Source organism: Musca domestica, unplaced genomic scaffold, assembly GCF_030504385.1.
Source record: "Musca domestica strain aabys unplaced genomic scaffold, Musca_domestica.polishedcontigs.V.1.1 18, whole genome shotgun sequence".
Classification (NCBI taxonomy): Eukaryota; Metazoa; Arthropoda; class Insecta; order Diptera; family Muscidae; genus Musca; species Musca domestica.
The window spans coordinates 11,960,033-11,986,074 of NW_026712238.1; the positions used below are offsets into that span (position 1 = coordinate 11,960,033).

General features: G+C 34.2%; 1 protein-coding gene across 1 annotated transcript in view; it reads right to left on the reverse strand.

Annotated features, from left to right (window-relative positions):
* Positions 1 to 10,985, reverse strand: part of LOC101892782 (dopamine D2-like receptor) — a 250,824-nt gene extending 239,839 nt beyond the window's left edge. The window contains exon 1 of the mRNA XM_059120935.1: positions 10,398 to 10,985. The gene's annotated coding sequence lies outside the window, so the exon portion shown is untranslated. The remainder of the gene's footprint in view (positions 1 to 10,397) is intronic.
* Positions 10,986 to 26,042: the final 15,057 nt, after the last annotated feature.

Here is a 26,042-nt window from a genome sequence, read left to right on the forward strand (position 1 = left end):
TATATAATATCCCAAACCTGTGTATTAAGGTGGAAAAATATTACACCTTAATATTATAAGTCAAATTGAAAAAATCGCATGCGATAAAAAATATGAAGGAATAAAAAAATGTCACAAAGTACTAAAAAATCTATATTAAGATCATTTTTGACTTATTTTTATGATTTTTTTTAGATTTTATACTTTTATGTCAAGAGGGCTTTCTGAATTGACAAAATCGGTCCATTCTTGAGATATAGGCATTTCATCTAACATTCCTTTCCTTTGTATATACACATTGTATATATTTCTCTATATATATCCGATATATTTACTATCGGCATCTACGTAACGGTCAGAATTGACCTTTTCGTCTATTTATAATTTCGCCGGGACTAAAAATATTCGCGGTATAATGGAAATTTGACTTTTATTTAACACAAATGTTGTAGTCTTTTTCACCCACTAAATATTACCCGATGACCATCAAAATCGGTAGGCTTCTGCCCAGCCCGAAGCTTTAGCCCCATGCTTATTTACGTGTCGATTGGTCCATAATTGCGACCTGTAGAGCAACTGCAAAATCAGGAAATTTTTCAGTTTTTGGTCCATTTCACACCTAAATATTGTGCGATCATCTCCAAAAGAAATAGGGTTCTATTCTGACTCTAGCCCCACCTTCATTCTAAACTTCGTGAAGATCGGGCCATAATTGCGACCTGTAGAGTGATTACAAATTAACATGGACAGACGGACAGACGGACGGACGGACGGACGGACATACATAGCTAGATCGACTCAGCTCGACGAGATAGGAAGATCTATATATACTTTCCTATGTGGGAAATCAATATTCCGAGGTGTTACATAATTTTTGGCCCAATCAAACTTATAATACCCCCAACACAAAGTGTTGTAGGGTATAAAAATAAGAAAAATCATAAATATGTATTTTTGATTGAGGGACGATGTTTTGCATGGTGGTAAGTTTTGAGTCAGAATTGAAGCCTATTGATTTGAAGATCTACATTTAGGGGTTCAAATGGACAGAAAAAAACAATAACATTTTCTGATTTTGCAGTCGCTTTACAGGTCAAAGTTGAAAGCCTATCGACACGGAATTTTGGCTGAGAAGAGAGTTAAGGACAGCGAAGAAGTCTAGGATTTTGGATGACCATTGAATTATATTTAGCTATAAAATGGATCAGAACTTTCGTGTGAACTTGGTTTGCTCTATGACATAATTTTAGAAGCGAAATCTTCCAAATTCGATTTTGACATAAGGGGGCTTCTAACATATTGTAGTGTTTTAGGATACTACATGGTCGGACCCGCACAACCATAGCCTTTGCTTACATGTTTTATTTAATATCTATTATAAATAAAAATTTTAAATATATTTCATTCTTTTATTTGTGTACTTATTTAAGTTTCTGTTTTTATTTCTGGAAATTTATTGAGTTTTTTATTAAATTTTCGCCGGCCAGTGAGAAGGAAGCTGTAAGATTTGTTTGTTCTTCTGTTCTCAAAGTAAACATAAATTACGAAACTTTTGTTTCTTTGCAAAAAAATGAAAATATAACTTTAGGTCATGCCATCATTTTAATAGGGGATGTAAATGATAAACGTTGATTTGAATTTAAGTTTAACACTTGCGAAGATACAAATGGACCCTCATCTTTATGGCCTGAGGACCTTTTTGCTTTTGATGATATTCTAGGAAATATATTATGTAAAAACATATAAATATTTCCAATGACTTTTGTTAAATGTTTGTTGTTGCCAAGGAAAGAATAACAAAAATGGGGGTTTTTTTATGTTCCAGAGAATAAAAGCTAACTCTGTGGGATATTTTCCTACATGCAGAGATTTGTGTGTTGAACGAAAAAAAAATTCACTGGGATTGATATATTGCCACAAGTTAAAATAAATTGTTACCTAAAAATTTGCAACTAGTTTAAGTTGTGATAAACAAATGATATTATCCCAAAAAAAATTAATAAGAAATAATACGTTGTGAAAAAGAAGTTGGTGTTGGAAAATCCTTCATAAAGAATGTAGAGAAATTTTGATATAAATTTCAAAATGTTAAATTTTCGGTATATGTATATATATATACATTTTTTTTTTTTTTTTTTTTTTTTTTTTTGAGGAATGTAATATATTGTTAGAGATCCTTTCTATTGGATCCAATATTCCATATCGTTTTTGACTTGTTTTCCAAAAATCCATGTAGATATCTGTACTTAGACCGCTGCCACTTTTAAGCCACTTGTCCGACAGCTGTTAAAATTATTCCAGTGACAGCTCATTATATTGTTTACAAGCTTACAAAAGCATTTTATTGAGAATTTTCCAGAAAAAAAGTTATTCCTGATAGAATTCAAGATATTTCTTAAATTTGTGATTTCTTTACATTTGGCTGGAAAACAACAAGTGGCTATAGTTAGAGCACTCGAGCATTTAAATATGAATAAATCTCTTGTGTCTCGTACCATCGCTTGTTACCATGATACTGGTAACGTAGCCCGACGTCAAAGGAGTGGACGGAAGAAAACAGCAACATGAACAGAAATAGTTCGAAAAGTAAAGAAGCGACTTGATCCAAACTCACATCGCAGTGGCCGAAAAATGGCTCGTGAGCTGAACATATCGCAATATTCCATTCGGCAAATATTGAAAAATGAACTCGGGGTAAAGCCATTGAAATTCCAAAAAATGCAAGAACTTACACCGCAACAGCAAGAAAATAGACTCAAAAGAGCTAAAGAGTTGCTTCGCTTGGCCGAAAGTGGTGAAATGCCGAATTTTGTTTTCTCCGATGAGAAAACATTCGTTGCCAACAGTTTGGTAACTTACTTGCCAAAGAGGTCATCTGAAAATGTTTACCTTCGGTTTGCCATAACAGCCAATGGTCGCTCTCAGCTCGTATTAATCGACCGCGGCATCAGAATAAATGTCGAATATTATCGCGAAAATATTGTGGAGGGTGTATTAAGGCTTGAGCACTCAAACATTTTGGTCGCAGCCCTTGGACATTCTAACAGGACTCAGCACCATCGAAAAAAATTTTCTGTCTTAGGCTGTAGTATCCATTACGAACCTTAAGTACCAAATATGAAACAATCCCGATGAATAATGTCGCTAAAATCATCAATATACCGAATATCGGGAGGTACCGTTATATGGGGGCTATACGAAGACTTAGACCGGCACAGACAATTTTCTGTCTTAGGCTGTAGTATCCATTACGAACCAAATTTGATATAATTACGTTGAATAATGTCGCTAAATTATGAAAATACCGAATATTGGGAGGTATTGTGGGGGCTATTCGAAAACATGGCCCATTTTCAATACCATAAGTCCTGCAGACATAATATACATTTGAGTAAAATTTTATCAATCTTCTTCAATTCGTTCGGAAGCTAGAGTGATTTCCAAAGACGGACAGACTGACGGACATCACTAAATTGAATTTTATGCTGATCAAGAATATATATATACTTTGTGGGGTCAAAATTGTATATTTCGAGTTGTTACAAACGGAATGACAAACTTAATATGCCCTCCATACTATGGTGGAGGGTATAAAAATATAAAAATTATGGCGATTGACTTTGTTGCAGTTTTTTTTTCTCACATTATCCAAAGAATTAATTACGATATAATTATTCCAATAGAATCTAGAAAATCTTTGATATTTAATTCAAGGTGTTCAAATTCCGATATAATTTTTTTTCGAAATGTTTATAATTATTAACTACTAGCTGGCCCGGTCCGCGTTGCCGGCCCGTAATTTTAGTCTTTAATGCTTATTATATCCCCCACCTTGGAAAGGAGGGTATATTAACTTTTTCATTCCGTTTGTAACATCCCTAAATGTTCGTCATAGACTCCGTCTGTTTATTTAAATTACGATACAGTCCACATTATTTGACGTAGAGCTTCAAAATTTAGCAGAACAATTTGTACTGTGTATAGGATGGTTGGTATTGAAAATGGTCCACGTTTTGGTATAGTCCCCATATAACGGTACCTCTCGAAATTCGTTATTTTGACGATTTTTGTCACATTTCTCCTCGGATTTGTCCGCGTTGCCGGCCCGTAGTTTTAGTCTTTAATGCAAATTTAGCATAGCATAATATTTCACAAATCTAGCTCATAAAGGTGAACAAATTTTAATATAAATATTGATTCGACTAATCAAAATAATTTCTGAATAGTCAAAGTTAATTACGCTTTTACACCCATTACCATAGCACCTCAAATTGCGCATTAGAGTCCCCAAAAAGTCTATGTTCTTGTTCATAGTAAAATTCAATGACGATTAAACAATACCCGCGTTGTTGTCCGCCAATCGGTAAACATCACTATAGATCGGCGGGCCTGGGGACTATATGGGGACTGTACCAAAATATTTACGTATGTTGACATTTTTCTGTAAGACGGTTCTCTACTCACAAAGTAGCCTAAATACAGCAAATAATGGCCAAATCAGTTGAAAAACGTGGCCAAGACCACGGTCACAGCTGAAATCAGGGATACATTTATATAAGGGTTATAACAAAACGTGGCCCAACCAATATTCTCTTGGGGGTTACAAATTCAATAAGAAACAAAATTTTCTTTTCTGACCACCAATTAGATGTGAAAGTGGACTTGGAGATACTCCAATGTAGGGACTTTACTTAAATAAATTCCTGTGTGGCAATTATCTGTATGATGGTTCCCTACCCCAGGGTAGCATAAATACAATTTTTAGCCAAATCAATTAATGAATATGGTCAAAACCAAAATGAGCCCTACTCTGAAAATTTCAAACTTTATGCGAAGAGGTTTTCTACCTCCTTAGAAACAAATATGCCAAATAATGTCCAAAATATTAAAAAAGTGACCAAGACACCAAAAAAACTTAAATCATACGATGGTTATATAAATATGAAATCGGGTTGTACCCTTATCCGTGAGTTATGATCGATATCATGACCTGCAAAAGCGATTAAAGGTATCTCGAATGTTTGGGAAGAATTTCTGGAAGGATAGAAATTCTTTTCTTACTAAGAGTCCCATTCGCTCTACTATTTTCCACCCTTTATATTTGGTATTTTTCTGATTGTACATTGGACGGATTATTGAGACAGGAAAGAAGTAGTTCCACGCTTTGAAATGAGCCCCATTAGGGTTTTTCGGTAATTTTCGTTTGTTCAAATGTGTTCGCATCTTCCAGCTGAACCACGATGTCGGCCCTGGAGTTGAAAGGTAGATGTCAGTTAACATCGTATTTCCCACTTATTTAATTTTTTGGTGAAAATTTGTATATAGTGAAAAATTATTTTTTATTTTGTTCACAAAAAATTTACTGAATTCAATTAGATAATACAAATTGAAAAAAAAATTGACAAAAGAAGAATAATACATTGAAAAAATCTTCAACTTGTTCGCTGATTTTTTACAGAAAATGTTTAAAGATCCTTATATAGTTTGTCAATAGAATGTACTTCTATTTTAAAATTCGATTCCATTAAATTATTTCGACATCATCTATTCCGTTTCGCCACCACATAATTCGGTACTGCACTTCCATGTAACTCGACATCAATTTCATTTCTCAAGAAATCAAGTCAATTAAATAAATTGGTATTAATATTTGAATTCAAAAAAAAAAATAAAAAAATAAAAAAAACACTACAAATGTACATTAGAAAAAAGTAAGTCAAAATGGAAAAACATTATGCAAAATAAAACATTACTATTGTACATTTCAAAAGTCAAAATGAAAATGTTAATATAACACATTTTTACGCGATTTTTTTGGATATTATCCTTTTCGGAGAGGAGACAATTCCGAATTTGTATGAATCGTTAAAATTAGTCCAGCGGTTCTTAAGTTATAAGCGTAGTAACTAACACAACTTTCTTTTATATATATAGATTGGTTCCAATATTGCACATCAGTTTTGACCTGTTTCTCAATATCCCTTTAGAGATTTTTCCTTATTTTCTGCTTAACGAAAATAATATTCCATGCAGCTCAGCTAAAATACAAACAAAGTTTTTTCTCCTGACTAATTCAGCGAAAATGGCCTTAGTTAAATTTTCAAAATAATTTTAAATTTTTAATACCTTTACAAAAAATAATATAAAATTTTAATTTAACTTCAACATTCATAAAACTTTAACTCCAACTTATCTTTCGCAAGCTCTGCAAAAATTTGTTGTAATAAAAATTACTAAATTTAAAACATGACATTGTCTCTACGCCGGAGGTATTTGCATAATCTTTTTAACTCGAACAAATCTTCGGCGAAGACATATACCATAAACTATGACAGCGAAAATAAATTCATCAAAACTCTTGGCAAAAATTAGCATTCGACAAAGTTTTAATGTAAATAGCCGTATTGACACAACACGCGTATTGTTGAGCCATGTTCGTGTGTATGTTTGTCACAAGCGAAATGACAATGAACTGCGAAAAGGCGGAGCAAATTAGTTTTTATTTGATTCAGTTTGTAAACAAAATCTGGGTGGACACAAGAGGGATGATGAACAGTATTTAATGGGGGAGAGGAAAGTGGTAATTTTTACAATTATGGGCAGAGATAGGTTACAAGGTAGTTAAGTTGAAGTGCCGGCTGGTCGGTGATTTATTTTAAGAGCATGGCTCTTTATTTAACAAATCAAGCTAATGGTATTTTATTTATACCAAATAAATAACGAAAAGGAATTCTACGGAAAAACATTACTTGACGATGATTGATTCTACCAAATTAAATTGAATCTTTAAGGGAATTCGTGAAAAACAAAATTATTCAAAAAATTCAATCATTCAAAAATAGAAATGAGTTTTCTTCAGTTGTATTATTTATGTTGCTGTTTACTTTTAATAAGAGAACAAAAGTTTTGTTTATTTAGTGCGTATGATGAATGTAGAAAAATATTTTATAACGTATACGCCACATATTTCGGAATCAAAATTGCATATCAAATACGTGGTTTCACATTTAACAGTGGTTTTTATTAAATTTCAACTCTAGACGTAATCAAATTGCATCAGTTGTGGGGAATTTTCTCATGCTGTGAGTGTATAAAATGATGTATGTGACGAATGTCATAAGAATTGTTATATACTTTATTCCAATTGTGTGTAGCACCTAGAGTTAGTCGGCCCAGCCCGACATTGACCTTTTTTCACTGTTTTTTTTTTTTTTTTTTGTGAAAGAGTGTAAGTTGAAATCAGGTAACATTTTGTACCACAGGATATTATATCTTTGAAGAATTTGTTTGTAACATGCAGAGGGAAACTCAATAAATTCATAGTTCCTTTTGGTGACTTCCTTGGCCATCGACAGGTCATATTTATGGCTGATGGAGATTTTGCACAAATCACACGTTTGGTTCAAGAAAGAAACGAATTGATGATAATCGGACTAAATTTAGATTAAGCACTTAATAAATCTTTGTCTATTTTCAATTGGATTGCGCACAAAATGCTAAATATTAGCCCAAAATATATAGGCGTTGGAACTGCGACCGAATTTAGCCTAATTTATTTGTTTGTGGAATTTAGTAATAATTTATTCCGATATAGCTGTAACTAATATCTATGCTTTAGCCGTAGCTCTAACAAGTAAGCAATGGCTATAGTCGTACGGGCCTACCGTGTGATACCTAACAACACTACAATATGTTAGAAGCCGTCCAAACATACTTTGGAAGATTTCGATTTTAAAATTATCTTATAGAGCAATGCCCAGATATTACCCTAAGCTTTTGGAACAGAGACATTAGCCCAATATTTACGCACTCCGTCGTGCTGAAAGTAGTTGTGGTTCATTTCGCAGTTAAATTTAATTCAATGGTCATCCAAAATTCTACACTTCTTCCCTGTCCTCAAATCTCTTCTCATGCAAAATTTCGAGACGATTGGTTTCAAATATTGGTATTTTTCACACAAAAGTAGTGGTCAATTCTACCCGCTGTCCTAAACTGTAACTTCATGCGAGATTTCGTGTCCTTTGGTTTCTATTTGTGACCCTTATAACGACTGCAAAATCAGGAACATTTTTAGTTGTTGGTCCATTTCATCCCCTAAATATATTGCAGAGTCTAACCCTTCCGTTATGAAAATGTTCGTGAGGAACGGACGATAATGCCAATCTGTATATAATAACCCCAACTTGTGTTGTAAGGTGAAAAAAAATGTACACTATGTCAAATTGAAAAAAATTGCATGCGATAAAAAATATGAAAAAAATATATCACAAATTCTATATTCACATTATTGGCATCATTATTGGCATCTTTTTATGCGATTTTCTTAGATTTTTATTCTTATGCCAAGAGGGCATTCTGAATTGACAAAGTCTGTCGAAATCGGTTCAGCCATTCTTGAGATATAAGCATTCTAGCTAACATCCTCTTCCTTTGTATGTACACACTATATATGTAACGCCAGATATACCCGATATATTTACTATCGGCATCTACCTAAGGGTCAGAATTGACCTATTCGTCTATTTGTAATTTAGCCGGGATTAAAAATTTTTCTCGGTTAAATGGAAAATTTAACTTTTATTTAACAAAAATGTATTTGTATTTTATTTAACAAAAATGTAATGTACTATTTCACCCAATAAATATTATACGATGACCATCAAAATTGGAAGGCTTCTGCTCAGACCTAAGTTCTAGCCCCATGCTAATTTAGGGACATTATTCACCGGAATTGTTACAAATTTGGTATTTGAAGTTCCTAATAGATACTACAGCCTTTGACAGATAATTGTCTTTTCAGGTCCACGTCTTCGTATAGCCCCCATATAACGGTACCTACCGATATTCGGTATTTGGATGATTTTAGCAACATTATTTACCGGAACTATTTCAGATTTGACATTTGAAGTTCGTAATGGACACTACAGCCTAAGACAGAAAATTGTCTGTGCAGGTCCACCTCTTCGTAGAGCCCTCCATATAACGGTACCTCCCACATTCGGTATCAGCGACATTATTCACCGAAGTTTTTTCACGTTTTGCATTTGAATATTATTATTATTATTATTATTATTATTATTATTATTATTATTATTATTATTATTATTATTATTATTATTATTATTATTATTATTATTATTATTATTATTATTATTATTATTATTATTATTATAATTATAATTATAATTATTATTATTATTATTATTATTATTATTATTATTATTATTATTATTATTATTATTATTATTATTATTATTATTATTATTATTATTATTATTATTATTATTATTATTATTATTATTATTATTATTATTATTATTATTATTATTATTATTATTATTATTATTATTATTATTTTTGTTTTTTTTTTATTTATTTATTTATTTTCTTTTTTTTTTTTTTTCTTTTTTGGAGAATTGACAAATTTGTTTGAAATGATGGAGGGTATTCCATGTTCGGCCCAGCCGAACTTACAGCTTTTTTACTTGTTTTTACTTTCAAAAGCATTTAAATATCCAGTAGATTTTTCTATTAAATATATATAAATATATGGTTCTTCAATTCTTAAAATAATCCGTCATTTCCCGCAAAGATTAAATGGAAATCAGATAAAATAAAACCCCCTCTATAAATAAGGGGTTTTAAACTAAAAAGTTTTTTAATTAGTTATTTATTTCGACTCTAAAATCTATAAAAATGATTCAGCAAAGGAGCAAACTATCCTCGCAACCAAACCAAGCTCGTCCCAAAAAAAAAATAATTTTGACTTGTTTTTCATTGTTTTTGCTATCCTTCGTAAATAGCAGAGTAAACATTTACGCCTGTAACAAGAATGTCCTTTTTTATTAGAAAACTTCAAAAGAAAGCACACAAAAATCGATCTCAATAACGAACAACCGAGGCGAGCAACAACAACAAAAAAAATGTGAATATATTTTATCCCTCCAATCGATGTTCATGCATAAATTATGAACTATTTTTGTTGTCGTTTTTTTCCTGTTTTTCCTCTTCTTCTTCTCCTTTTTCTATACCAAAAAAACTTTTGATTAAAAATTCTTAGCAGCATATGTGTGGAGCAGGGGGATGGGGTGGTCGGTTGGTTGGTCGGTGAAGGATGCTCCTGAAAAACAACCTGTTTCTTTAGTTTTGCTATCACCAGCAGCAGTTCACATTACAATGTGAAGAAAACGACACCCTCTCCTATAATTAATTCAGTTGAATATTTAGAGGAGGAATGGGAAGGCACACACACCGAAGGCAAATAGAGGAGACAAATATTAAGAAGAAGAACAAAAATGTCATATAAAAAAGAGATAAGCTGTCACTCAACCATAGATGTAGACGCTTACAAAACTTTATATTAAAGTTAAGATGATGCCAGAATTCCTGAATGAATGGAAGTATGTGGTGATGCTTACACTTCTTTTCGTTAGGTGTTTTCTCCAAGTTCTTCTCGTTCACTTTCTGCTTCCTGTGACAGCGGATATGCGTGTGTGGTTGGAAGTTTTGGTTTCTATATTTTTTCTTTCGTTTTTTCTTTCCTTCTATATTTAGCAGTAACTAAAACTTTCACTTTCAAAATAACCAACCTTCTGTTGAATTTAATATCTCCTTTAAGGCAAGGACTAATTTCACACACACTCAGACATAGAGACACACAGCAGCAGCACTGGGGATTTTCAAATTGAATTTTTAATCGGTTTTCGTTAATGCTTTGTAAATTATTTTTCTGTATTTAATTTTTCTATTGCTTGATTTGAGTTGAAATTCTTGGAATATTTTGTTTTCAAATTTTTTTCTAGTATTTGGAATTTTATTTCAATTTTTTTTAAATTTTTTTTTAATATTTTTCAAATTTGTAATTGGTTTGATTATTTTTTGAACAGCATCTCACACTCACTACAACTACAACTGTTGTTTGAAAAATGTATTTGAATTTTGTTGTGGCTTTCTTTTGGGCGGTTTTTGCTTTTTACCGTACATTTGTATCCGTTAGCACGTGCAAACACGCTCAGATTTCATAACCAACTGTTATGGCGCAGGTATTGGCCAACAAATGCTGGCAATATTTCTGTGTATCTATGAGATGACGATGGCGATGACGACGAGACAAGACGAGGCGAGCGCACACATACCACCACTGGCACAGTAACAGAAATTGTTGTCGTTGTCGTCGTCGTGGACGTCGACGATTTTAACGTCCTGCTAGCATACTTACACACTCACCAAGAAACACACTAACATAAACAGACAAGAGGATTTCGAATGAAAATTAGCTCTCAAGGAATTTCCGTTTTTTCGAATTTAATGAACTTGAAAGCTTTTTTTCTTTGACTCAGTTGTCGTTAAATTCGTCAAACGACTATATGCTCCAGTTTCGAAAATCTCCCATTCTCCCTTTCGCTATTTTCAAATACACATCAAACGGCCAGTAAACATTGTTGCTTTATTAGAATCGCAGAGCCAAAATTTAAGAGAAAGAAAGAGAATAACTCCCCACCACACAAAGAGAAGCATTCTCTCATTCGAAAATCCTTTTAAATCTCTCATAGTTTTCCACAACTTGTTTGTAAGTTTTGTTGTTATTATTTTCTTGTGTTTTTTTTTTTTTGCTCCCTCATAACTTAGAATCGTTTTTGGCCATAAAACTTTTTTATATGGCACGTGGTTTAATCCATCAACTTTAACGCTGCCGTATATAATTTATATATTTGAAATACTTGTTGTTGTTGTTGTCGTCGTTGTTGCTGTTGTTATTGACACTGCTGTTGCGCTCACCTCCCAATCACCAACTACCATTCGTTTAGTCCCAGCCCAGGTGCGAAGCACTTCAACTAATACAAATGCATTTTATTTTCATGATCATTGCCAGAATACATCCATCAGAAACCGAATGTCTGGTGGATGCATTTGAATAGTTATCTGTGAGTGAGTGAGCGAATGAATGAATGAATGTACGAATGTAAGTGACAAAAACACTTGGGACTTGTGATGCACAAATAGAAAAAAAAACAGCAACAACAACAATAGCAACTAAGTGACAATTTGACATTATAAATGTATACAGTTGGGTGAATTTCGGCAACTAAGTACATTAAGGGAGGAGTATAATTTTATAAAATGGGAAGGTATATTACTCATTGGCAACCTTTGTAGCTACAACATTATGGCTATTAATTAAAATTACAACTCAAACCCTTAGGAATCAAATTGAAAAGTCCGGATATGTGCCCTTAGCATATGTCATTATATGATGTTCTTAAAAAATTGATTAATTTCGCAGGGGATATTAAAACCATTCGTTGAAAATACTCCTCAAAAATATTTTTAAGAAATCCACGATCTTTGTCGGGGAAGACCTTGTCAAATTCATTCATATATTTTCATGATCCCCATTGCAACTATTTTTATCTTTGATTCGCAGTAACCGGTGCGGGACATACATTGAAAAATATTTACAAAAATTATGAAATTTAGGTGCAGAACATACCCAGAAGAGAAAATCTCAAAAAATTTCGCACAACCAATCGTTTTAGCCATATTCATTATTACATGGATTATGTTGACAACTTTCTGGGGATTATGACCGAACCCTTATAATGGAATGAAGATTCGGTCCAAAAAAAAAAAAAAAAAAAAACTGTCATAAACCCCCAAAATAATGAGTACATCCACCGACTTTCCCTCTGGGCATGTCCGGCACCGGCTAACGTGAACCCAAGCTTACTACATCTAATATTTTTTATAAGTAGTTCCCTCGGCAAACGTTCATAATTCCCACATTATTATGGGGATTATGACCGAAGAAAAGGTCATTATTGGCCCATAATTGCAATTGTGATTATGACCGTGGCGATTACGTCCTGCGCCGGTTTTGGATTTTCCATTTTAAATAAAAGTCTACATGGGGGTGGAGGAAATATCAACCTAATCCGCCAAAGTTTAGGTGATGCCACAAACCTCGAAATATTGGTTATGGGCCCACGACTTAACTCATGTATCTCGCCGAGCTGGGTCGATTTACCTATGTGTGTCCGTCTGTCCATTTTTATTTATTTGTATTCAAGGCACAGGTCACAATTATGACGCAAACCTCACGAACTTTTGCGTGAGTCAGGGTTATGGGCAGAAGAAAAGCCTTTAGACCTTGAAATGGGCCAACGAGATATTTTTCTGTTCTTGTAGCCTCTCAGGTCATAGTTGTATACCAATTGGCGCCTAATTTTGCATGAGGTTAGTAATTAGAACAGCGAAGTAGCACACCTGTTGGGATCAACACTGCACAGCGAATGAAATGGGCCATACCTTTTGTATGAAATATCAATTTTCAAACGCAATAATTTACTTTGTTTAAATTTTGTGAATGAAGGATTGGTATTTTCCACTTTGGCATTACGTTTTTTTGTTTTGGAGTGAGTTGAACTAAAATTTGCCCTAAGGCTTCATGTCAGACTCATTCAAATTTATATACAATAAGTCGTTTTCACTTTTTTTCATATTTTTCCTCATTATACCCTACAACACTATGTGTTGGGGGTATTATAAGTTTGATTGGGCCAAAAATTAATTGGTTTCCCACATAGGAAAGTATATATGGATCTTCCTATCTTGCCGAGCTGAGTCGATCTAGCTATGTATGTCCGTCTGTCCATGTTAATTTGTAATCACTATGCAGGTCGCAATTATGGTCCGATCTTACGAAATTTAGAATGGAGGTGGGGCTAGAACCAGAATAGAAGCGTATTGGTTTTGGAGATGATCTCATAATATTTAGGGGTTAAAATGAACCAAAAACTTAAAAATTTCCTGCTTCCTAGCATGGGGCTAGAGCATAGGGCTGGGCAGAAGTCCTCTATTTTTATTGGTCATCCAATAGTATTTAGTGGGTGAAATTGACCATAACATTTTTGTTAAATAAAAGTCAAATTTTCCATTAAACCGCTAATATTTTTAATCCCCGCGAAATCACAAATAAGCGAGGAGGTCAATTCTGACCGTTACCTAAATACCGATAGTAAATATATCGGATATATATAGCGAAATATATAAAATGTATATATACAAAAGAAGGGGATGTTAGCTGGAATGCTTATATCACCAGAATGGCTGGACCGATTTTGGCAAGTCAAGTCAATTTAGAATGTCCTCTTGGCATAAAAGAATAAAATCTAAACAAAATCGCATAAGAAGATGCCAATAATGATGTTTATTTAGATTTTTTAGTATTTTGTGATATATTTTTAATTTTTCATATTTTTTATCGCATGCTATTTTTTCAATATGACTTGAATATTGAAGTGTATATTTTGTAATATTTTTTTGCCTTACAATACAGGTTGGGGTCATACAGATTGCAATTATCGTCCGATACTCACGAAGATTTTCACAAGGATAGGGTTAGGCTCAGAACGGCTAGGCCGATATTTAATGGACCAACGACTAAGAATATTTCCAATTTGGCAAGCGTTATGAAGGTCCCAAACAGAAACCAAAGGACACGATCTCGCATTAAGTTCGAGTTTAGAACAGCGGGTAGAATGGACCACTACTTTTGTGTGAAAAAATACCAACATTTCTTACAGGCGATGTCCGAAATACACAAAAGGCGATCTTCTTTTTGGATTAACAGAAAAAAATTCCTGATCACACAATGGAAGCCAATCGGACCCCTGAGAAGAGAGTTAAGGACTGGGAAGAATCCTGGCATTTAGAAAGACCACTGGATTATATTTAGCCTTAAAATGGACCACAACACCAAACGACGGAGTGCGTAAATATTGGGCAAATGTCCCTGATCAAATTGCTAAGAGTAATATCTGAGCAGTGCTCAGTGACATGATTTCAAAAGCGAAATCCTCCAAAATGGATGTCGGCATGAGGGGGCTTCCACCATATTATACTGTTGTAGGGTATCACATGGTCCGCCCCGCACGGCTATAGCCTTAGCTTACTTGTTTTCATACTAATTACGGCAAATGTTGTTAAGTTCAGAGGAAACCAGCATTGAAAAAAATTATCACGTTTTGGCCACTTTTTCTTTGAGCCTTATTTGTCATCTTTGCTTCTAAGCCTCTTCTCCTAAAATTTTCAATTTTCGGAGTGGGGTCCATCTTGGTCTTGACAATATTCATGAATTGATTTGGTTCAAAAATTTTATTTAGGCTATTCTGGGGTAGAGAACCAGTCCACCTCCCTAACCAATGTGTGGTTAGAAAAGAAAATGTCGTATTCTATTGAATATATAACCCCCAAGAGAATATGGTCTGGGAACGTAGATTCCGAAATGTCAAACTAGGACTCATTCAGTCGGAAAAAAAACAAGTAAAAAAGTATTGGTCGGTTTTTCCGACAGATGAATACCCTCAGCCAATGTTCGATTATTTTAAAATATTTTGACTTCTGTTATGTATTTTCAAACTATATTTTCCCTTCCTGTGCAGGAAATATTTTTTTTTTTTTTTTTTTTTGCAAATTTCGACCATTTGTGGGGGAGGTACCAGAAGGTCCGATTTTGCCAATATTAGCACCACACCTTGGGTTAATATAAATATTGGGATGTGTGAAATTTGAAGACAATCGGACTATTGCATCACATATTATGAGAGTTGTAATTATTCAAAATGTTGACTCTTTGTTGGGAGGTACTTGGTGGAGTGGACTGATATTGTCCATTTTCACACAGACGCAAATATTGAGATTTGCAAAGTTGGAGGAAAATCGAATTATCCTTTCTTTTTCTGGACAAAAAATTTATTTTTTTTAAATTTCGGCCTTTTGTGGGGGAGGTATCAGAAGGAGTCGACCCATATTGCCCATCTCCGAACTCGATCTAAGTTTGACAAAATGTTACGATGTTCCCAGTTTAAACCAAATCGGATACTCCCTTCGAGAGTTATCATGCGCACCAGCCAGCCAGCCAGACGGACGGACGGACTTCGCTACATTAACTCCAAATGTTCGAAAACGGATTTAGTCCAAAGAGACCTAGAGTCTATGGGGTCTCCAACGCACAATTTAAATGACAATAATTCCCATCATACGGTAATGGGTGTAAAAGAGTAATTATCTTTGACTATTCTGAAATCAGGTGCACAAAACCACCTGAAAGTTCGAAATATGTTGCTTGCCATGTGAGCTGAGTTTTGACCCATGCCAAAAAGTTGTTAAAACACAAATTGAAGCCTATGGCTGAAAAATGAGATTAGGTCATTCAAAATATCTAAAACAGACGGAAGTTGAACATCCATTACAATTTTTGATATGAATATTTATTTATATTTAGAATTTACTATGACGTCATTACTTATAATAAGAACTGTGAATTAAAGACTGAAAATACGGGCCGGCAACGCGGACTTCGCTTTATCAAAAAGAATCCATAATTATAGTCTTTAAAAAAATTCGAAAATACTACTTTGAATCCACGACTATAGACCTGATCGTCCTTCAAAATATGTACATATAAGTATTATATTCGTTCTCTCCTTTTCGAAATATTTAAAAAAAAATCTAATTTCATATTTCTTGTAAACTTGTAAAAATATTTAGATTTCGGCTTTTTATTAAATTTCCCATTCATGGAAAAAAAATATTAAGCCTTTACCAAAACTTTTTTTTTGAGGAAACTTGCATCAATCTCCCTTTCGTTATTGTGATACTCTGTTTAACTTTGTTACAAAGCGTTTCCCCAAATAATAACTGTCTTTAACGGCAAATGTTTTTGTGATGTTCTTTGAATCTCTCTCTGTCACTCTGTTTTTCCTTGACACGCTATTTTCGGTTGTTAAAAGTTTGGCTGTACTTTACTGTACGAATTAAATTTCAAAGGTGACAATTAATGAGTTCGCCATCGCACTTTGAAAAGTTTTCTACTTAGAAGTAATCATCGGAACTAAGCGCGAAAATTATCCGCCGCCCACGTTATCCTTTGCAGCAAAAATTGGACACTTTGTCAAAGTTAGTCTTCCTAGTTCTGGGAAGCAAATCAAAGCATAGTTGGGAAAAAATGGAATCAAACCACACAATGGAAATCGGTTTTAAACACACGGCAAACAAACATGTCCTTAGACAACTTATTTTGTTGCTGGTTGTTTGGCAGCCAGCAGTTTCGAATTTCGAAATCAAAGAGAGGAAGTAGCGCATGTTTTTGTATACCTTGAGTTAGATTATCTCATTATCTCTCTTCACTTTCTTTCTCTCTCTCTCTCGCTGAGATAAATGTTGATAACGGCAATACCCGTTTAAATTTTATTATGGCCAAATAAATTTAACATGGTCTTTAATTTTTAGCCATATCTGCCAAAACTCTGTAGCCTTGTAGAGGTGTTGGTAAAAAATGTGTACTTTTTGTTTTTGTTGTTTTACTATCTTTATATCCGAAAATATTGCTAAGAGGGAAGGGCGGAGGCAATGGGAGAACGGTTGAGTAAAAAATACAACGAAAATTAAATAAAAAATGAAAATGCTGATTCGGAAATCTATGCCATGCGTAGGTGTGTAAACATAAACAAAGTTCTTCGGCAAAGGTATCCTTCGACCATGTTAAGCATCATTTGCAGTTTTTCAAGAATTTCTTTCACTTCTCAACTGGTCTGGCCGCCATAATCAAACGAACATCATATCAGAAGCAGGCTCAAGCAAGCGAATAGTTTGCAAAGTATTCGATTAAATTAAGGACACAGCGCTAGGATGGCTGGCTGGCTGGCAGAATGGCTGACGATGTGTCTGTTGTTGTTGCTATTGCTGTTATGTCGGCCGGTAAAACCTTTAAATATTTTTCTGCTGAGCAAGTGGTGAATGCCACTGAGTTCGTATCCTCCAAGTTTGAGTGTATCCGTGTGTGCGTTCGTGTGTTTAGGTCTATAAAACTCTTGCTCTGCTATCATGGTTTACATCGCATGGTTATTCACTTGTAATGGTATGATTTCGTTGTTGGTAGTAGTGGCAGCAGTGCGGATGATGGTGGTGTCGATGTTGCCAGTGTATGTAAGAGGACAGCAATGTGAATGTACTTATCAGCAGTGCAACAAGTTATTAACCGAGGCCAAAACACTCACACTCTCTCACATCCCCCTGAATATCCTTTCACATGACATTCTTACTTTTGTGTAGAGAGATTCCGTTTTTTCGAATTTTTCTGTTTTTCCACTAGAGTCAAGTTCAAATGTTTGCCCAAAAATTTATAAATCTAAGGGTATGTATGTGTGTGTGTGTCTGTGTATGGTCTTTAAATGTTGTATAATAGAAGCGAAAGACAATCGATTTGTCTGGGTAAAATTTTTTTTGTCTTTATCTTTTTAGTGGTGATTAGTGAATATTTTTCGTTGTTAATTATCGAAGTTTTAATGTTGGATGGATGTTGATGAAATTATAATTTTTTTAAAAGATCCTTTAATTAAGGATAATATGTCCCTAAAGATATTTTATCCAAAATTATGCGAGGCCAGAAAAAAAAATATGGAAATGGCAATTGGTTCGGAATATAAAAAAAGAATTTAAAAAATATTTATGTTTATACCCCACAGCTCTTGTGTTGGGAGTATTATAAGTTTCATTGGATCAAAAATTGTGGAACATATCGAAACATTATTCTCCAACATAGGAAACTACATATGGATCTTCCATTTCGCCATATAGAATCAATCTACCTATGTTCGTGTGTCTGTCTGTATGGCCCGATCCTCCCGAAATTGAGCCTAAATGTGGGGTTAGGGTCAGAAAAGAAGCCTATTCTTTAATAAAAAAGTGAATATTGGGAAGATGGGCTATATCGGTCCACGACATTTTATAGCCAACATATAAGTGTTCCCCCCGATATTCGGTATTTTGAAGATTTCAGACAAATTCTTCAATGGAATTGTCTTAAAATCCACGATATCAAATATCCCCCCATATAACGGTACATCCCAATATTCGGTATTTTAATGATTTTTCTACAGAATTCCACTCCACAAAAGGAGTTTTGATAAGAAGAGAATTGTCTATATAGGTCCACGATATTGTATAGCCCCCAATATAAAGGTAGCCCCCGATATTCGGTATTTTGATGATTTCAGCCAAAATTTCCAATGGAATCGTCTAAAAATCCACACAAGGGGTTGCTTCTAGAAGAGAATTGTCCATGGCAAATCCTAATATTTGCGTCAGTATAACGCCCGTGGCCCTAATGCAGGGCCACGTCTTCGTATAGCCCCCATATAACGGGTTTCATTTGAGCCGCATTTTTGCGGTCAAAATGTGCCTAGTCGAAATAACGGTTTTAGACCCTAGGTCTCTTTGGACCAAATCCGTTTCAGAACATTTGGAGTCGATCTAGTGATGTCCCTCCTTCCGCCTGTCTGTCTGGCTGGCTGGCTGGCTGGTGCCCACGATAACTCTCGAAGGGAATATCCGATTTGGCCCAAAGTTGGTACATCGTAATAATTTTGTCCAACTAAGATCGAGTTTGGAGATGGGTAATATCGGCCCACTCCTTCTGGTACCTCCCACCCAAAAGGTAGAAATTTGCAAAAAAAATATTTTCTGCACAGAAAGAGGAAGGATAATCCGATTTTACTCCAACTTTGCATATCCTAATATTTGCGTCAGTGCTAGGTCAGGTGTGAAAATGGACAATATCGGTCCACTCCATCAAGTACGTCCCCCAAAAATGATCAAAATTTTGAATAATTACAACTCTCATAAAATGTGATTTAAGGGTCCGATTGTCTTCAAAATTCACACATCCCAATATTTATATTAACCCAATGTCTGGTGTTAAGATTAGCAAAATCGGCCCACTCATTTAGCACCTCCCCCACAAATGGTCGAAATTTGTAAAAAAATATTTTCTGCACAGAAAGCGAAACAATAAATTAAATTTTGTCTAATTTTGCAAATCCTAATATTTTCGTCAGTTCTAGGACTCGTGCCAAAGTGGATAGTATTGGTTCACTCCATCAAGTGCCTCTCCCACAAAGGGTAAACATTTCGAATAGTTATAACTCTTAAAAAATATGATGTAAGAGTACGATTGTCTTTAAATTTCACACATCCTACTATTTTTATGAACCCAAGATCTGGTAATAAGACGGAATATATCGGTCCACTCCTGATGGTACCTCCCCCGCAAACGCTCAAAATTTTGAATACGCATGAAGTTCATAAAAAGCGAAATCAACATCCGATTCCATTCCAGACGTGGTACATCTCAATATTTCCATCAACACAAGATTTGTTATAAATATGTTAGAGATCGGACCATTTATTTTGCTACCTGTCCCATATAGGGTTCAACATTTTGGAAAACATAACGCTCGAAGAAAGCGAAAGAAGCATCCAACTATCTTCAAATTTCACACACACAAACATTTTTGCTAACACAAGATCTGCTGTGAAGATGCTTACTATATCTAAATATATGTCTCTCGCTCTGAGATGAATATGGAATTTATGATTTCCCAAAAATTGGGTGTAAATGTTCGATTTTCAAGTCAAGACTTGGAAAATTCATAACAGAAGTCAAAATATTTTATAATAATCGAACAATGACTGAACATTGGCGGGTTTGCCGACAGGTATACATCTATCCCGACCGATACTTTTTTACTTGTTCAACAGATTGTTTTGAAAATTTTCAAGTTTCTTCCAAATAGTGGAGAGTATAAAAAGTTCGGCACGGCCCGGCCCCTTCCAGCTTAGCTGCGTTTTTACTTGTCTTGTTATAATTTGCGATGTTTTTTTTATTTTATTTTTTTAACATATTTTTGATTGCATAAGATTTTTTCAATTTAACTCTAAATTGTAAAGGTAACGGTTTTTTACACCCTACATCAGTATGTATGAAGGTATGTACATTTCAAAATTATAGTCCGATCCACACGAAATTTTGCATAGAAGTAGGGTTAGGGTCAGAATTGAAGCCGAAATTAAAAACCAAACTGGATTTGTACCTAAGCTTCCAATATATTATAGTGTTTTAGGGTATCAAAGGGTCGGTCTCGCACGACTTTAATCTCTACCTATTTGCTCAGTAATATTTTGTGATTTTTTTGCTTATTCTTATCGCATTACATTTTTATACCTTAAAGCACTATGTGTTGGGAGTATTATAAGGTTTGGTTTCCCACATAGTAAAGTATATAGCATTTTAAGATTAAATGAAACCTTTTGCAATTCAAATGAATCTTTTTGCAGCGGGAATGAAACCTTTTGCAGTGGAATTGAAAACTTTTGCAGTGGAAATGAAACCTTTTGCAGCGGGAATGAAACCTTTTGCAACCGAAATGAAACCCTTTGCAACCGAAATGAAACCATTTGCAACCGAAATGAAACTTTTTGCAAATCAAATGAAACTTTTAAATTTATAGAAGGAAAAATAACAAAACATTTTTATTTTTAGTAGGTTTAAAATGAAATAAACTAATTATAACTAATATATAGTTAAAGAGGAATTTTTATTGATTATTAATAACTATGTTTTTATACATTTTTTTCTTAAGCTTCCATAAAACACAAGTGTAGATGCAGAAAGATTGAAAAAAGTTATTCAAGGTATTTTTTTTTTCAAAGGACCCGAATTAGGTACCTTTTTATAATCTCCTCCATGGAAAGGAGGATATATTAAATTTGTCATTCGGTTTGTAACACCTCTAAATATTCGTCGTAGACCCCATAAAGTATATACAATCATGATCATAGTTGATTTAATGATTTCCACTTATCTGTCTACTGAAATCACGACTACTTTATCTCCATAATCAATAAAGCTGCGAAGCGGGAATCCTTTATTAGGAAAGATTAATAGTATACTATAACTATAAAAAATTGTGGTAAAGCTTAATTTCACATTTCAGTCCTGGCCATACCTATAAAGGCCAACATTTGTTTAAATTTCTCTTTTTAGCGTTAAGCATTTGGAATTTAATAATATTGAAGCATTTTATATCAAATCAATAAAGAACCATTTTTTATTACAATAATTGAAAATTTAAGAAATAATATAAATAAATGTAGATATTTATAATCAATAAAAAATCCTCTTTGTCAATATATTAGTTATAATTAATTGATTTAATTTAAAAACTACTAAAAATATAAATGTTTTGTTATTTTTCCTTCTATAAATTTAAAAGTTTCATTTGATTTGCAAGAAGTTTCATTTCGGTTGCAAATGGTTTCATTTCGGTTGCAAAAGGTTTCATTTCGGTTGCAAAAGGTTTCATTCCCACTGCAAAAGGTTTCATTTCCACTGCAAAAGGTTTCAATTCCACTGCAAAAGGTTTCATTCCCGCTGCAAAAAGATTCATTTGAATTGCAAAAGGTTTCATTTAATCTGAAAATGCTATATATGGATCTTCCTATCTCGCCGAACAGAGTCGATCTAGCTATGTATGTCCGTCCGTCCGTCTGTCCGTCTTTCCATGTTAATTTGTCGCAATTATGGCCCGATCTTCACGAAATTTAGAATAGAGGTCGGGCTAGAGCCAGAAAAGAACCATATTTCTATTGGATTGGATCGCATAATATGTAGGGGTCGAAATGGACCAAAAACTGAAAATTTTCCTGATTTTGCAGTTGCTGTACAGGTCGAAATTATAGACCAATCGACGCCGAATTTAGCATGGGGCTAGAGCTTAAGGCTAGGCAGAAGTCTTCCAATTTTTGTGTTCTTCGGGTAATATTTATTGGGTGAAATAGACCATAACATTTGTGTTAACTAAAAGTCAAATTTTCCACTAAACCGGAAATATTTTTAATCCCAGCGAAATCACGAATAGACGAACAGGTCAATTCTGACCGTTAGGTGGATGCCTATAGTAAATATATCGGATATAAATAGCGAAATATATACAATGTACGTAAGCAAAGGAAGAGGATGTTAGCTATAATGCATATATCTCATGAATGGCTGGACCGATTTTGACAAATTTTGTCAATTCAGAATGCCCCCTTGGCATAAAAGAATAAAATCTAAAAAAATCGCATAAAAATATGTCAATAATGATGTTAATAAAGATTTTGTAGTATTTTGTGACAATTTTTATTTTTTCATATTTTTTATCGCATGCGATTTTTTCAATTTGACTTATGATATTGAAGTGTATATTTTGTAATATTTTTCTTTCAACTTACATCACTGGTGGGGGTTATTACATACAAATTACAATTATCGTCCGATCCTGATGAAAATTTTCACAAGGATAGGGTTAGGCTCAGAAGGGCTAGGTCTATTGTTCTTATAGATTTCCGCAATATATTTAGAAGTTTAAATGGACCAACAACTAAAAATTCTTCTGATTTTGCAGCCGTTATAAAGGTCACAAATAGAATCCAAAGGACACGAAATCTCACATGAAGTTAGAGTTTAGGACAGCGGGTTGAATGGACAACAACTTTTGTTTGAAAAAAAAAAAAAAAACATTTCCACTCTTACGAAACGCTGAACATAACTTGCGGACAATATACAAAATACACAAAAAGGCAAATTTCTGACTTTTTAGCTGATTTCGTTGACAAATATAGCCAAGTATCGTAGACAAGCAAATCATATAAATGAATCTAAATTTAGAGATACAGAAGGGCCTCTTGCGTTTGGAGATGATCACAACATATTTAGGGGTTTAAATGAACCAAAAACAGAAAAAATTTCATGATCACACAATTGAAGCCAATCGACACGCCTGAGAGAAGAGTTAAGGACAGGGAAGAGTTCTAGCATTTTGGATGATAATTGGATTATATTTAGCTGCAACGTGAAGCACAGCAACTAACAGCACGATGGCGTCCGTAAATATCTGGGCGGTGCTCCGTGATATAATTTCAAAAGCGAAATCTTCCAAAATGGATTTGACCATGAGGGGGCTTCTAACATATTGTACTGTTGTAGGGTATCACATGGTCGGCCCACACGGCTATAGTCTTTGCTTACTTGTTTAACTCTTGTACAAAATATAATAAATTCGATAAAATTACTTCTCGTATCGCTTATATACGCATACTTGTATTGTTATTGTAATAATCTTCTCTTAAATCCAGAACATCCTTGTGGACCTCAATTTGTAGGGAAGTAAATTGCACACTTAGTTTGTTTGTATTAAATTGTGATTTTTTCTCAATTTCCTTTCGGGGGGCTATTCTGCGGCTCATCTTGGGTCATATAAAAATTATTATATATTTTATGGGCATATTGAAAAATAGAAATGTGTGGCGACGGGGCCCAACGAAGCTTAAGGAATTTAAGGAAACCACCCAAAAAAAAATTTGAAAGCCAAGAAAACAAAATTGGTCACGTCACAAGGAAAAGGGGTTGAATGGCTTTTCTTTACCGTTTTTTTTCTCCATTCAAAAGGCAAAAATGAAAGTCAACCCCTCCTCCAGCCATGGTGTGAATATGAAAGCTGTTTTCCAAGTAAAAGTATTTGTTGCTGTTGTTCGTTTCTTACACTTCTTCGCCCGGACTTTCAGATTTCCAAGTTGACGATTCTTTTGGCCAGTGGATAAAGGCCGCTTATTTTCTTTCTTTTTTTCTTTGGCTTCTTATAAGAAGTCAATGTATTTTTCGGGTTATGTTATGAAACATTTCGGTTCCGTTCGTTTGGGTTCGAATGGGTTGAATTGTTGTTATAGTTGTTGCTTATGAACGTGAAAGAGTATGCGTTGCCTTAAATCTCCGTAAGTAATGGCTTTTTCATATTTCGTTTTAATAACCTGTTTTTTATTCTTTGAAAAAATCTGCACCTCCACACTTTCACACACTCACAGACAAACACTAATCCATTAATGTATCATGGAACACACATTTACACATGTTCACGCTTCAGCTGAAAGGATGTGTTGGTCATTATACATTTGACTTTTGCAAACCTTTAGAAATCTTGTCAGATTTCGAGGACATATTTTTAACTGATGGTATATACAACGAGCAACAACAACAACGACAACAACACCAGAAACTATAAAGGCTTAATATTGTTCATGCCATGTCCGTCCTCTGCTTTTGGCTTTCTTTGGTCGGGAAGGTTTATTTCTTTTATGTGTCCACCGTAAAAAAGAAGATTATTATGTAAACATAGGTCAAGCTGCTTGCCAGCTTAACTGTAAGATTTCTTGGATCCCTTTTAAATGTTCTTGGAATTACAGAATCCATAGCCATGCTGTCAACGGTAACGGTGTGATGAATGGGAACATTTGTATGTGTGTATTTGTGAAACATAAGTGTGTATGTGAAGAGAAATTGAATTTAAGTTGTTCCAAACGTGGAAGGGATTTTTTCGAAGCTGTCCACATGGAGTTACATATATTGCACCTATTTTTTTAGGTACCCGAATATAGGGAGGTACCATGCTAGTTATAAAACGTGGACCAGCACAGACAATTTTCTGCCATATGCTGTAGAATCCATTACGAACTTCAAATGCCAAATTTGAAATAATTCCGGTATATAATGTCGCTAAAATCATCAAAATACCGAATATCGGGGCTACCGTTATATAAGGGCTACACGAAGACGTGAACCTGAACAGACAATTTTCTGTCTTAGGCTGTAGCATTCATTACGAACTTCAAATATCAAATTTTAAACAATTCCGGTGAATAATGTCGCTAAAATCATCAAAATACCGAATATCGGAGCGTACCGTTATATGGGGTCTATATTAAGACAGGGACCTGCACAGACAATTTTCTGCCATAGGCTGTAGAATCCATTACGAACTTCAAATACGAAATTTGAAATAGTTCCGGTAAATAATGTCGCTAAAATCATCAAATTACTGAATATCGGGGGTACCGTTATATGGGGTCTATATTAAGACAGGGACCTGCACAGACAATTTTCTGCCATAGGCTGTAGAATCCATTACGAACTTCAAATACGAAATTTGAAATAGTTCCGGTAAATAATGTCGCTAAAATCATCAAAATACCGAATATCGGAGGGTACCGTTATATGGGGTCTATATTAAGACAGGGACCTGCACAGACAATTTTCTGCCATAGGCTGTAGAACCCATTACGAACTTCAAATACAAAATTTGAAATAATTCCGCTAAATAATGTCGCTAAAATCATCAAAATACCGAATA